This window comes from Schistocerca nitens, chromosome 8 (assembly GCF_023898315.1).
Source record: "Schistocerca nitens isolate TAMUIC-IGC-003100 chromosome 8, iqSchNite1.1, whole genome shotgun sequence".
NCBI classification, from domain to species: domain Eukaryota; kingdom Metazoa; phylum Arthropoda; class Insecta; order Orthoptera; family Acrididae; genus Schistocerca; species Schistocerca nitens.
In genome coordinates, this window is record NC_064621.1 from 286,307,005 (window position 1) to 286,320,172 (window position 13,168).

Consider the following 13,168-nt stretch of genomic DNA (forward strand, 5'->3'; position numbering starts at 1 on the left):
CCAACATAATCATGAATACACAATGTGCTGCACAGTAATAGTTGAATGCCTAATGTGAAAAAACGGCCCCCAACAAAAATGCAAAATTAATTTTTAAGTATGCTTGGGCTACAAATATGAACACACTGAACTCTTCACATGGAGTTGGAAGTTGAATTCGTTAGTCAGTGTCCTTTTGCCAGGTATCCTCCACTTCAGAAACATACCTACCTTATACACCATAATGTATGATAATATTATGTTATTACATGAGATTGCTGAACTTCCAGTTAGAAACTGAACTTCCAAAATTCCATGATAACTGTATTACACCATTTTCTAGTAGCTACTCTGCAGATTTTATCTTGGAGTAAATGACTTTAAACAAATTAAAAACATGTTGCACATCTGACCTATGATTGCAGTTATGGTAAGTCAAGACTTGAACACTTGGTCTCTTTGTGTGGAAGATTGGGGTGATACACTGTTCCCACAATTCCACATTGTACCATCTGAGACCAAGTAAATATTGTACATAATCATGTTCAATCCATAAATGAATCCCATGGCTACGAAATGTAATGAGCAGTGTTATAAGGTGATGTCAATTTTCTTTGAATAGCTTTTGTGTTTTGAAGTTACGTGGATACATTTTACATCTTTCTGTGTAGATCAGAAAAATGGAAATGTGTATTACTCTACTGCAGCTTACATCCCAAAATGCTTACCACATACCTACTGGTAGTGCTTCAGTTTCATTTACGAGCAAAAAGTGTGCTTCAATGAATATCTATATCTACACATTTTCTATAGCTCATGGTAAAGCAGATTAACAGGTCAGCAATTTCATGTGGTGTTTTCTTTGTCTTTAGAAATTTTACTTGGTGTGGAGCATTATTCAGTTCATAATGTTCCCAATAAATACAGGTGCTCTAGCACAGACAGTTTAAAAATAATAATGCCTGTAAGTTTTGTATCTGCTCAATATACAATTAAAGAATATGTGTTTGATATATTTTCTTCATGCTGTTTGAATAGACACACAATATACTGCCTGTGTAGTGAGTATTCTACACTGAAAGTTTTTGCAAACTACTAAAAATGTTGAGATACTGGTAATAATAGAGAAGTCAATGGTGTGAGAAGACAGCAGGATAAGATTAGACAAAAATCTTTTACACTCTGTTTCTGAATGACTGAAACCCTAGTTCTCCTAACTTTCACTTGTAACACCTTCCAGTTTTAACACTAGTTTGCAAATTTTAAAAAAATTCCATCTTAAAAGAAACTATAGTTTTGTTTTAGAGATGATTTTGTTTGCAGATGTTTAGTGTCTCATCTATCACAATAGCATGTTTAAAATTAGATTTCATTTTCTTCAAGATGTTTGTGAGTGAGGTGGATGTTAAGGAACAACAGCTCCAAATTATAAGAAGAATGAAATATTATTTCTTCCTATCTTTTCTCCATCTTTCTTATTATTTCTTCCTATCTTTTCTCCATCTTTCCTACTTCTCAGTCATATCCAGTTTGGGGCAAGGCTATATTTACGATAATCTTGATTTTATGTATAGAACCTGAAAGGAATGATACGCATGTGTGTATATATGTGTGTGTGTGTGTGTGTGTGTGTGTGTGTTTGTTTGTTTTCACAGAAAGAAGGGAAATCTATTACATGATCTATTAAGTGTACCTATGTGCCTGCACACCATCTATGTGCATAAGTCTGTCCTAATTTTTTGTTTATTTGTTTGTTGTTTTCATCCTGGAATTTCCATTATCACAAGACCATCTATAATCAATAAATTTAGCTGACAAAAAAGCTGAGGTAAACAATCTGAATCACTCACATGTTTTTATGTAATGGTATTGTGCGATGGAGAGGATGCCAGGAATAGGCTACATTTTACTGCAGCACTGCAGGATTCATTATCTATTGTAAAATGAAAAGTTTGAAAACTGCATATTGTTTTGAATAATTTACTTGTCACTGAGAAATGTATGCAAGTGACAGCATAACAGTTTCCTGGTAATAGATCATACTTGATCATTGCTATCAAAAGTGCCAGAAGCCACTGCATTATCACTTTTACATATTGTCATAGCTAGTTCAATAAAGGCTTCCAACGATTTCAGCTGTAATATTTCATAAGTAGTACTGTTTTGTCAAATTGTGAATAAGTGGTAGAACAACTGTTTATTGAACATATCAATGAAAATAATCAATTATTGAAAATGTAGTGTAACTGAATAAATAAAAAAATCAATTCACCGGGTGTGGAGGGGGGGGGGGGGGGGGGGGAAGACAGGAGAACACACACATATAAAGGTTAATAAAATCTGCAAGCCTTTGGAGCTAGTGGCTTTTTCTCCTGGCATAGGGGTTGAAAGTGAATGAAGAGGGATGAAGGAAATGTACTGGTGAGATTTAGGAAGCAGGGAGGGTTTGAATAAGTTGCCCAGAACCCAGATCAAGGGAGATATACAGGATGGGATCCTTCTCATCCCATCCAGTAAGTCTCTGCTGACCTGGGGTTCTGGGCGACTTTCTCAAACACTCCCTATTTCCTAAACCTCACCAGTCCTTTTTATCATACCTCTTCCTTTGTCTTCTGCGTTTTTGCGACAAGAAGGAGCCATTTGCTCTGAAAGGTTGTGTTTATGTTTATTGAAGGTGTTCTCTCCCTTAGTACACAGCACCTGCAACAACACCCTGTACCTTCAAATTTGTCATCTCCCAATAATTAATTATTATTTTTCACTAAATATCTTTTATTAAAGATGCAAAAATACACTACTACCAAACACATTAATCACTGTCAGTTTTGAGGTACCATGACCTTTTTTTTTCTTTTTTTTTTTACCTGAATAAAATCAGATTTGTATGGAAACATGTGAAACTGAATTCTGTCTCAAAATATTTGTAACTGTTATGTTTAATAAATAATGTTTCTTGGATGAAATTATTACATGTTTTTACATATCGATATTATTATGTTTACAGTTTTTTTACTATTCCACTATGATCAGCACCTTTCATAATTTGCAAACTGGAATCAATCATGTGTTTCTGAACTTAAGGTAAATGCAGGAATCATTGGTTGCTGTCATAGACAAGGTCCTAGTGGAGACTGTTTGCTGTTCCCTTCCTACAACTTGTTACTATTGTGTCAAATGTGTATATGTATTATGATGAATTCTGGTGCACTGTAGTGTTTTGTGTGTGTGTGTGTGTGTGTGTGTGTGTGTGTGTGTGTGTGTGTGTATTGTAATCCATGTGTAAGCAATGCAAGTAATGAAAATGGCAAAACCTGATGCTGACAAACAGCCTGCTCCCCTTTATTAACTCCAAGTGAACAATCAAGATTCCTGTTTCCATACAACATACTGCTCACATTAACAATGAGATGTGTCCCTACTCAGTGAGATACTTGATATAAGTTTGGTATTCAAACCAGGACAATGGTGCACCCTTTAATGATCAGGAATTGTATACAGTAGAGTCACGGTATTTCGAGGACCCAGTATTTTGTGGTTCCGTGTAATTAGAGGTAGTCTTAAAAAAATTAAAATTTTACATAGAACTAGAGTAAAAACCCATTTTCATACGTTGTCCACATGTATGTTTCAAACACATTCAAATGTGTTACATTTTGAACTTTCTTTCAATTTTATGTGTACAATACAGTTAAAACTGTTCCACTTAGGGTTTTCGTTCATAATATACAAAAATAATCTTGGTCTCAGACTGCTAATGCATTTCCATCACCAAACAGATACAATAGGTTTTGAGGAGTGTGGTTGTTCTTTCTTTATTTGTTTGGTTTGCACAACAAAAACAAAAAGGAAATACAATTTCACGACCTGCAAGAAAAAGCTGTATTCTTTAGAAATGAGTTAAAGGAAGATGAGGACAATTTTATTGCAAGTTCAGCATGGTTGTATAGGTGGAAGAAGCTATACAACATAAGGCAGCTTGAAATTTGCAGTGAAAAACTTTCTGCTGATTCTCAAATTGTTACACAATTTTGTGAGAAATTAAGAAAAATTATACAAGAAGCAAATCTTACTCCTGATCAACTGTGTAACTGTGATGAAACAGAGCTAAATCATAAAATGCTTCCATCTAAAATTGTAGCTGCAAAAGAAGAAAAGGCTGCCCTGGGCTACAAAAATTGGAGAGAGAGTTTAACAGTTCTTGCTTCATCGAAAGTAAGTGGAGACCGTAAACTGAAGCTGATGGTAATAGGGAAGTCTGCTAAGCCTAGAGCATTAAAAACTATCGCTGCTTATGCACTGCCTGTTACATTTCTCCTTCAAAAATCTGCTTGTATGGTCAAAAATATTTTTAAGAAGTGGTTTTTTGAATATTTTGTTCCACAGACCAAAAGATATGTAAAGAAATAGCACTTGTCTTCCAAAGCAATGCTTGACAGTGCTGGTTCACACCCTGATGAGGAAGAATTACAATGTGACAGTATATGCGCATTGTTCTTACCCCCTAATGTAATGAGTTTAATACAGCTTATGGACCAAGGTGTTTTACAATGCTTGAAAAAAAGGTATCATTGTTGTTTGCTACATATGCTTCTACAAATAACAAAAGGTGAAGGAACCATCAAAGAATTTCTAAAAAAAACACTATGATCAAATCTGTAGTGTGCTGGATAGTAGGTTTATTGTCTGAAATAAAGGCAGAGACTCCAAAAAAGTCATGGAACCAGATTTTAAAGGATGAAACAGATATCTACTGTACTGGCGAAGATGACCTCCCATTGGCAAACTGATGAAAAAGCTTGTTGGATGTGCCAAATTGAATGTAAGTGATGTTTCAAAATGGATGAACAGTGATGCACAGTTTGAAGTGACTAATCTTGCAATTTCTGAATTGGTTAACGAAACTGCTACAGACAGTGATGTTGAGGAATTGTCTGAAGAGATTGTACCAGTGACACTTACACCAAGGGTTTGGCAGTGCTAGATGTGGTATTGCATTACATAAAGCGACAAGTGGAAGCTACCCCAACTGACTCCATGCTTTTTTGAAGATGTCATGACAGTGCTGCTAAAAAATGAAGCTATTTTTGAAATCAAAGTACTATGCAAAACTTCTGTAAAATCTAACATATTTTTTCAACTTGGAAATATGTGCCCATATATGTACATACAACACAGGTATGTACTATATTGTTTTTTTTTAATCATTATCACGCTCATTAAACATTTTTTTTCTTGATTTGCCCACTGATTTAGTGATATTTCCATATTATCAGAGCTTTTTGTACTTCTCGGTAGCCTCAGCCCCAATTAGTTCAAATTATTGGGTCTCTTCTGTAAGTTCAAATTATTGGGGCTCTTCTGTACTGCTATATCCACTCCTCTTGGAGACCAAACTCTATAGAGAAGAAATCTGATCCACTTACAACCTCTAGGCTGAGCGCTAGAACATTATGATGAACTAATTATGTTGGCTGTGAGGCTTTCCATTTGACACTTAATACAAGCTTAGAATGAAGCATATGAACAAAACATGCCAAAAACTCAATGAAAATTCTCTTGAGGAAATTGTAAAACTATAGGAAGACAGGATGGTCATTTACCTACAGTGTGTAAAATTTTAAGTATTAACAAACTGTTGCCTCATCAGGAAAGAGGGGAAGGAGAGGGAAAGACGAAAGGATGTGGGTTTTAAGGGAGAGGATAAGGAGTCATTCCAATCCCGGGAGCGGAAAGACTTACCTTAGGGGGAAAAAAGGACAGGTATACACTCGCACACACACACATATCCATCCACACATACAGACACAAGCAGACATATTTCCTGCTTGTGTCTGTATGTGTGGATGGATATGTGTGTGTGTGCGAGTGTATACCTGTCCTTTTTTCCCCCTAAGGTAAGTCTTTCCGCTCCCGGGATTGGAATGACTCCTTATCCTCTCCCTTAAAACCCACATCCTTTCGTCTTTCCCTCTCCTTCCCCTCTTTCCTGATGAGGCAACAGTTTGTTGCGAAAGCTTGAATTTTGTGTGTATATTTGTGTTTGTTTGTGTGTCTATCGACCTGCCAGCGCTTTTGTTTGGTAAGTCTCATCATCTTTCTTTTTAGATATATTTTTTCCACGTGGAATGTTTCCCTCTATTATATTCATTTTAAGTATTAAGATATACACATCATAGCAGAAATGTCCACTTTTCTCCTGGAACTATTAGTTCCTTCCTCAGACAGGAAAGAGAGAGAGAGAGGTTTGGGAAGTTTAGGAGGAAGAGGCAGGTTACTCAGATCTCAGGTTGAGAGAGAGACCCAGATGCTATTCTCATAGCCTGTTGTACTCACAACATGCTGACAAATGTTATGACTCATTGATGTGCATATTCTATTAAACCTTAGACTTGTTCAGTATCGTAGATTTCAGGAAACTGGAGACCTAATCAAGACGCTAACAGTTTGCACCATCTTCTTTCAACCAGCCCTATGTGTCCAACTGCTAAGTGCACTCTCATCTTAAAAGATATCACTATCATCTAGAAAAAGTGCATTGTTGCTCTTATTACAGCCTCTCTGCAGGGAGATGACAATACTAGGACCGGTTTTACTCTACAGACACTATATATGTCTAATTTGTGGATAGTCAATGTGTAGCTTATCAAATTGAAAGCTTTTATGAGACCACAGGGGGTTCCTACAACTCCCCCTCCCTAATTTAATATTATGTTGACCTTTCAAAAAATGTATGTGTTAAATCCCTTTTAAAATAAATCAGTGGTTTAAATTTATGAATCAGACATTGAACTTGAGCTCATTGTGTTCAATAGCATGTTCAGTCCCTGGGTGATGAACTTTGCCTGTGGCCACAGCCTGGTGGTAGCCTTCCTTTCAGGTGGACAGCTTGTTGGCAGTCATGCCTACATAAAAGACTTTGCAGTATTCAGTTTATTCACCACTGACCACTTACAGTGAAATAGGTTTGAACATTAAATATACAATTAAGAATAAATCTTACAGTGAAGTTTTTACAATTTAATTTCATATGTTTTAGAAATATCCTATAAGTACTAATGTGAATCATGCTTATTTCAAATACTTCAGCTCTCTTGTAAAATGGGTGTTTGGGTAACCAATTATGCATCTTAGCTTTGAAAATATATAAGTAGCAGGAAGTTTATTAAAAAATTTTAATTTGTGTTATTTTGTGTGAGTCTGCAGTCTTTGTGAGTCTGTGTCTCCGTATACCAAGATTTGCCTCTGGCATTGTAAGGGTGTATCATCTCTCTAGTGTTGAACTCATTCGCGTGACATAAAGCAACACTGAGTATTTGTACAGATTAACAACAGTTAATATCTGGAGCTTGATAAAGAGGGGACAGCAGTGTTCCTGACTCAGCTGGAAGATCCCCATAGCAGTATGCTGCAGGATATAAGCGATTGAAATAGGCCAAAATATGCAACCTTCAGAAGGTCACCAGTGACTGCATCTGTAAATTTCCACATGAGATAGCTTACTCTTGTTATTCTCTTGCAGACGTGGCTAATATGTCCCTCACAGTTTAACTTCAAATCAATGTGGAAGCCTAACAACATTGCTGATTCACTTCCCATAGCTGTAGCCACACGCAGAAGTAGTTCCTGTGTTTTATCAGGATTGCATAGGAGTTCATTGGAAGAAAACTAGTTCATTGCTAGTCATAATTTTTCCTGTGTTGCTAGATGCTGTTCTTTCATGTCATGGTGGTACTGAGCAGTGTTGTGTCATCAGCACAACACACTATGGAATCTGCTCCTACATGATTAGGCAGATCGTTAACTGCAATGACAAACAGAAACGGACCTAGGACCGAACCATGTGGCACTTTAGTCCAAACTTCCTCTAGAAGTTATGGTACAGTTACTATAGAACATGACTGCTTTCACAGGGGGCCCTGCCTCTGACAGGGTAGTATATGCATGCAATAATTTGTTCTGTACTGGTACATCACACAAGTCTTGCACCTTCATCTTCCTCAGCATTAAGAGGTTGGGAATAGATGTAGCATAGGGATGGTCTAGAATCATTCTTAGATTGGATGGGCAGTGGAATTCTACTTTGGAAAAAGTCATGTTGAAAGTTAGTCAGTGCCCTACCAAAGAGTTTGATTAAGCTGTTCCAGTCCAGGCTGATACTGGGTAATGAGGGAGGTGCAAGACTTTAACTTAATTCCTCCACAGCCTCAATATCTTCTCTCCTATCGACTTCACCTGGTCTTTCCTTGTACAGCATGCCACTTTCTGTCCTATCCACTTCACATGGTTCTTCCGTGCCTATTGCACTACAAAACTGAATCTTGGCCTTAACCCCTCAGATGGTTCCATAAAATTCTCTGTTCATTTGAAGTCTCATAAATCACAACACTCACCAAATTCTCTCTTCCAGGCTTAGGTCAAAGCAACAAAGACACCAAGGATGGGATGTAAGTATAACCATAGAGGTTCAAGGGCAAGTACATAAAGAGTGGCTCCCTCCCCCATCACGTACACCTACACCCACTCAATCCTATTCCCAATTCAACAAAATGTTCCCACCCCAGCCACTCTTGCCCCACTTGAGTCAAACATGAAATAAATGAGAAAAACTAAAAAAAGAACCTATTTTACGGTATTTTAAATACCTGAGAAAGCAAGATACAATTTAAAAAATTTCCCCAATTCATCCACACATAAAACAGCTATTTGACCATGCATAATTGTACATAACAAATAATGCACAGTACACAAGGTACATTTTAATTAAACACACAACCAAACTGTTTCTTACAAGAACCTTTATTTAACCAGTAAGATAATCTCCTTGTGTTCAGAATAAATACATAAGAACTGGATAATGTCAAAGGAAGTGAAATAATATGTAGTACTGTACTGCAAGGCAAAACAAAATCTTCTTTCTTTCTGTTCCCTGGCCTTAATCCCATATCTTCACAGAGATGACTTGTGAATTTCTGGACTTGGCAATGATAGTGCTGTAGGTTAGCTGGATGCCTTTCCTGACACCTCTACCCCTCCCCCAAGGTTAGAATTTGTGCACACCATCTGTCTGCATCTAGTTTTACCTCATGAAAAAGTATGAGAATGTTTTCGAAATGTTTGCAAATCATGTAAATGAAGCAGGATGTGGATATGGTCCCTGTATTCACCTATTCAGATGCAATAGTGTAGCTACAGGTGCCACCCATATGATAACTAAGCAGTGTTACTTCTTTCTTAAGCTTGACATTCTGTTTAGGGCACACCGAGTAGGTAGAATTCTGAACCAAACTTATAGTCTGTCTGTCTATAGTGAGTTACCTTAATGGAGTTTGTGCAGAGAGGGGAAGATTACATCTACTCCCACATGAGGACTGCAGTGCGGGTGACAGTGTTTTGTGCAATACTGACAACTCAGTTTTCATCAGATCATTTGCTATGGTAGAAATACCTCACGGAACTACAACAATTGTGGAAGTGCATTTTAAAAATGCTCACATTTTACAATATGGCAGCAACAACAACACACATAGTTCACACACAATACTTCGTACTCCCATTACTGGAAAGCATTCTAGTAACTATGCTTCATATCGAGAAATATATCACTAAGATTGACAGCTGTGATACAAATCGTGAAGTACAGAAAATTCTATGGAGTAAAACTTCAGCTGTTATTTTGACAGTGTGTTATAAAAGGGCTGAAAGATATTTTGTAAAAAACTAAAACCAAGATAAGTTGACTGCATAGTTTAATAATTTGTAACAAAATATATTAGTAAGACATACATGACTGCCATTGCTTCAGGAACTGTGATGCATTTGAGAGTGAAAAATATAGCCACCAGTTGCACTTGGAAAGGAATTTATTCTTCGTCAGTTGCAGTTAGGATAAGCTATATATTTTCAAAGGTTACATAAAAAACATGACTTGCCAGTGCATGGGCAGTCACAAACATAAATCATAACAGAAGTGGTAATAATCACTTGATAATTAAGCACATTGTGCTAAGCTTGTGCATGCTAACAGTACCACTTCTGTTATAGTTCATGAATGTGATGTATGCTACCCAGGCACACACATCATAAATCACAACATATAACTTTTTAAAAAATGGATGGCTTATGCCAACCAAAACTGGTTGTAATATTACTATATTATTTATGGTATGTAATGTTATGCTTCCTAACACATGTAGCAAGAAGAATTTCATTTCATTCTGTGGAAATAATCATCTAGGTGAGCCAACTTTCTGCTGGGCTAAGTAAGTGAAATTTCCCAAGAAGCAGTCACCCTTTGTTGGAATACAGGTAGCCCTGATGAGAGGCCACAGTCTTGAAATTAGGATGAAGTATTGATGCACAAATATTTTTCTGGAAACTTGAAAGCATTAAGAAGTATCTGTTTGTCTCTGCCTTTCAGCACATGGGCTTCACAAAGTAACTTAAGCCATTTTCACAGAACATATGAACAACTAATGCTTATGTAGAATGCAACAGTCACTTGTTAACATGGGTAGTGTATTTATTTGTTAAAAATGTGTTTATTATGAAATGTATACCTACAATCCTACAGATAAATATATTTTGAATATGTGAGAACCTTACATTAATTGAGAATATTCTTTTTTTAAGCTACATGTACTAAAGCCTTAAAAATATAAATATGCCTTGAGGAGTTGGTACATCTAAAAGAAAAAGTGGATTTCAGGAGAAAAAAACAAAACAGGCCAAAACTGATGCACTTCAGAGCATGTCGGCAGCCATCTTCAAATACATTCAATAAACTAACAATAGCCAAAGTTCATCAAAAGAAACTGATTCTCACATTGATGGCAATGTATGCTACAGATAATACCAGCTTATCCCTGGAAGGCAACAGCAACAATACAGAAATAATAATAACCCATGAAGAAGAAAAAATACTGAAAATGACTGTGATAGAAGTGAGACGGCACCTATAAGAATAGAGGGGCACGAAATGGAAGCAATGTTTGAGGAGGAAGTAAGACATCATATCACTAATGTTATTAACCTGTACATTAAACACGCAGTAAAGGAAACAAAAGAAAACTTTGGCGTATTGTTTAAAATCCAGGGAGAAGAAATAAAAACCTTGAGATTTGCTGATGACATTGTAAATCTGTCAGAGACAGCAAAGGATTTGGAAGAACAGTTGAATGGAATGGACAGTGTCTTGAAAGGAGGATATAAGATTAACATCATCAGAAGCAAAACGAGGATAGTGGAATGTAGTTGAATTAAATCAGTTAATTCTGAGGGATTTAGATTAGGAAATGAGACACTTAAATTAGTATACGAGTTTTGCTATTTGGGTAGCAAAATAACGGAAGATGGTCAAAGTAGAGAGGACACAAAGTGTAGACTAGCAATGGCAAGGAAAGCGTTTCTGAAGAAGAGAAATTTATTAACATCAAGTATAGATTTAAGTATCAGGAAGTCTTTCCTGAAAGTAATTGTATTGAGTAGAGCCAGGTATGGATGTGAAACATGTATGATGAACAGTTTAGACAAGAAGAGAACAGAAGCTTTTGAAATGTGGTGCTACAGAAGAATGCTGAAGATTAGATGGGTAAATCACATAACTAATGAGGAGGCACTGAACAGAATTGGGGAGAAGTGGAATTTGTGGCACAACTTAACTAGAAGAAGGGATCGGTTGATAGGACACACTCTGAGCCATCAAGGGATCACCAATTTAGTATTGGAGGAAAGTGTGGAGGGTAAAAATTGTAGAGGGAGACCAAGAGACAAATATAGCAAGCAGGTTCAAAAGGATGTAGGTTGCAATAGCTACTGAGAGATGAAGAGGCTTGCACAGGATAGAGTAGCTTGGAGAGCTTTATGAAACCAGTCTTTGCACAGAAGACCACAACAACAACATTTTGGTGTGTACTGAATGACAGTGGGTCCATAATTGATAAATCATTTGCTTAAAATCTGATCAGTGAACTTCGAGTAACTGTAGCTGCCTATTCAGTGACTGTTAATTGTTTTTAAAATTCTGTACCTTTTCTGTCTACTGAGTGGATTCATAAGTAAAGTTGTTTAAAGGTCATTTAGTTAAAGAAACTGCTCAGTGAATTTTGCTAAATGTAGTTAATTGTTTTTAAAAATCTGTACTTTGGTGTATAGTGAATGGCTGGTGGCTCATAATTAATGTCAGTTGTTTTTAAGTTATTTTTCTCAAGTCTGCTCAGTCAGTTTTACTGTCAATTGTTTTTAAAACTCATTTCACTTTAATAAAAGCAAGATATGTAATAAAGATCCCATTATGTGGTGACCCCAATCCTTCCAGTAGGGTGAGCTGATCCCAGTTCTTCCCACCTGAATTCCTAGTTATCAACCACACCGTTTAATATTAAATACTTGAAATGTTTGTAGAAATGTTATTACTTTTTCTCTGATGTCTATTTTTATTGATATAATTGTGGCTGACACTTTATGAGATGCATCATACTGCAAAGATAACTTTGCTATGCTTGAATTCACTCTACCATTTTTTCTCAAATCATAACAGATCATTAGCATATTTAAGAGTGTTCATCTTTTGTAAGTCTTAAAGTCTTGCCAGTGTCGAGATTCACCCACTTAGGGCAGGAGAACTGCCGGCACATGTTCCATGACCATTAAGGTAAAACCTGCTGAGTAACTGGGTTAATCCAGCCTCTGTCACTGACTGGTCAGTCCTTACCAGTATAATTACCAGCCGCCATCCTGAGATTGAAACTCTTCCCTACAGATCAAAACTTAAATCTAAGTTTGAAGTATTTTCGTGAGCCAGTAATTTATCCAGAATATCCTTTAAGCTAGAGCATCCTGTTTTACTGATTTTAAGTGGTTTTATTCATGAAGCGACACCCCTGATATCCACCCTAGGTGCAACCCATGCGTGCTATGCCACTAGTCAGATGTAGGAAATAACCTGAAAACTACATCCAGATTGACTGGGACACTGGCCCTCATGGTTAATCCACCAGACAGATTCAATCCATGACTGGAGCACCTCCCAGAATCCTGAAATTCACATGGTTATTCTGTCAGGTCCAAGATAAAACAAAAATGAACAAATAATTTCAAAGAAGCCTGTAAGCTTTGATATTCACACAAAATTCGAAGGTGCTAATGAATTGGATTTCCTTATTGACCAGAATTCTTGTCTTATGTAAATGAG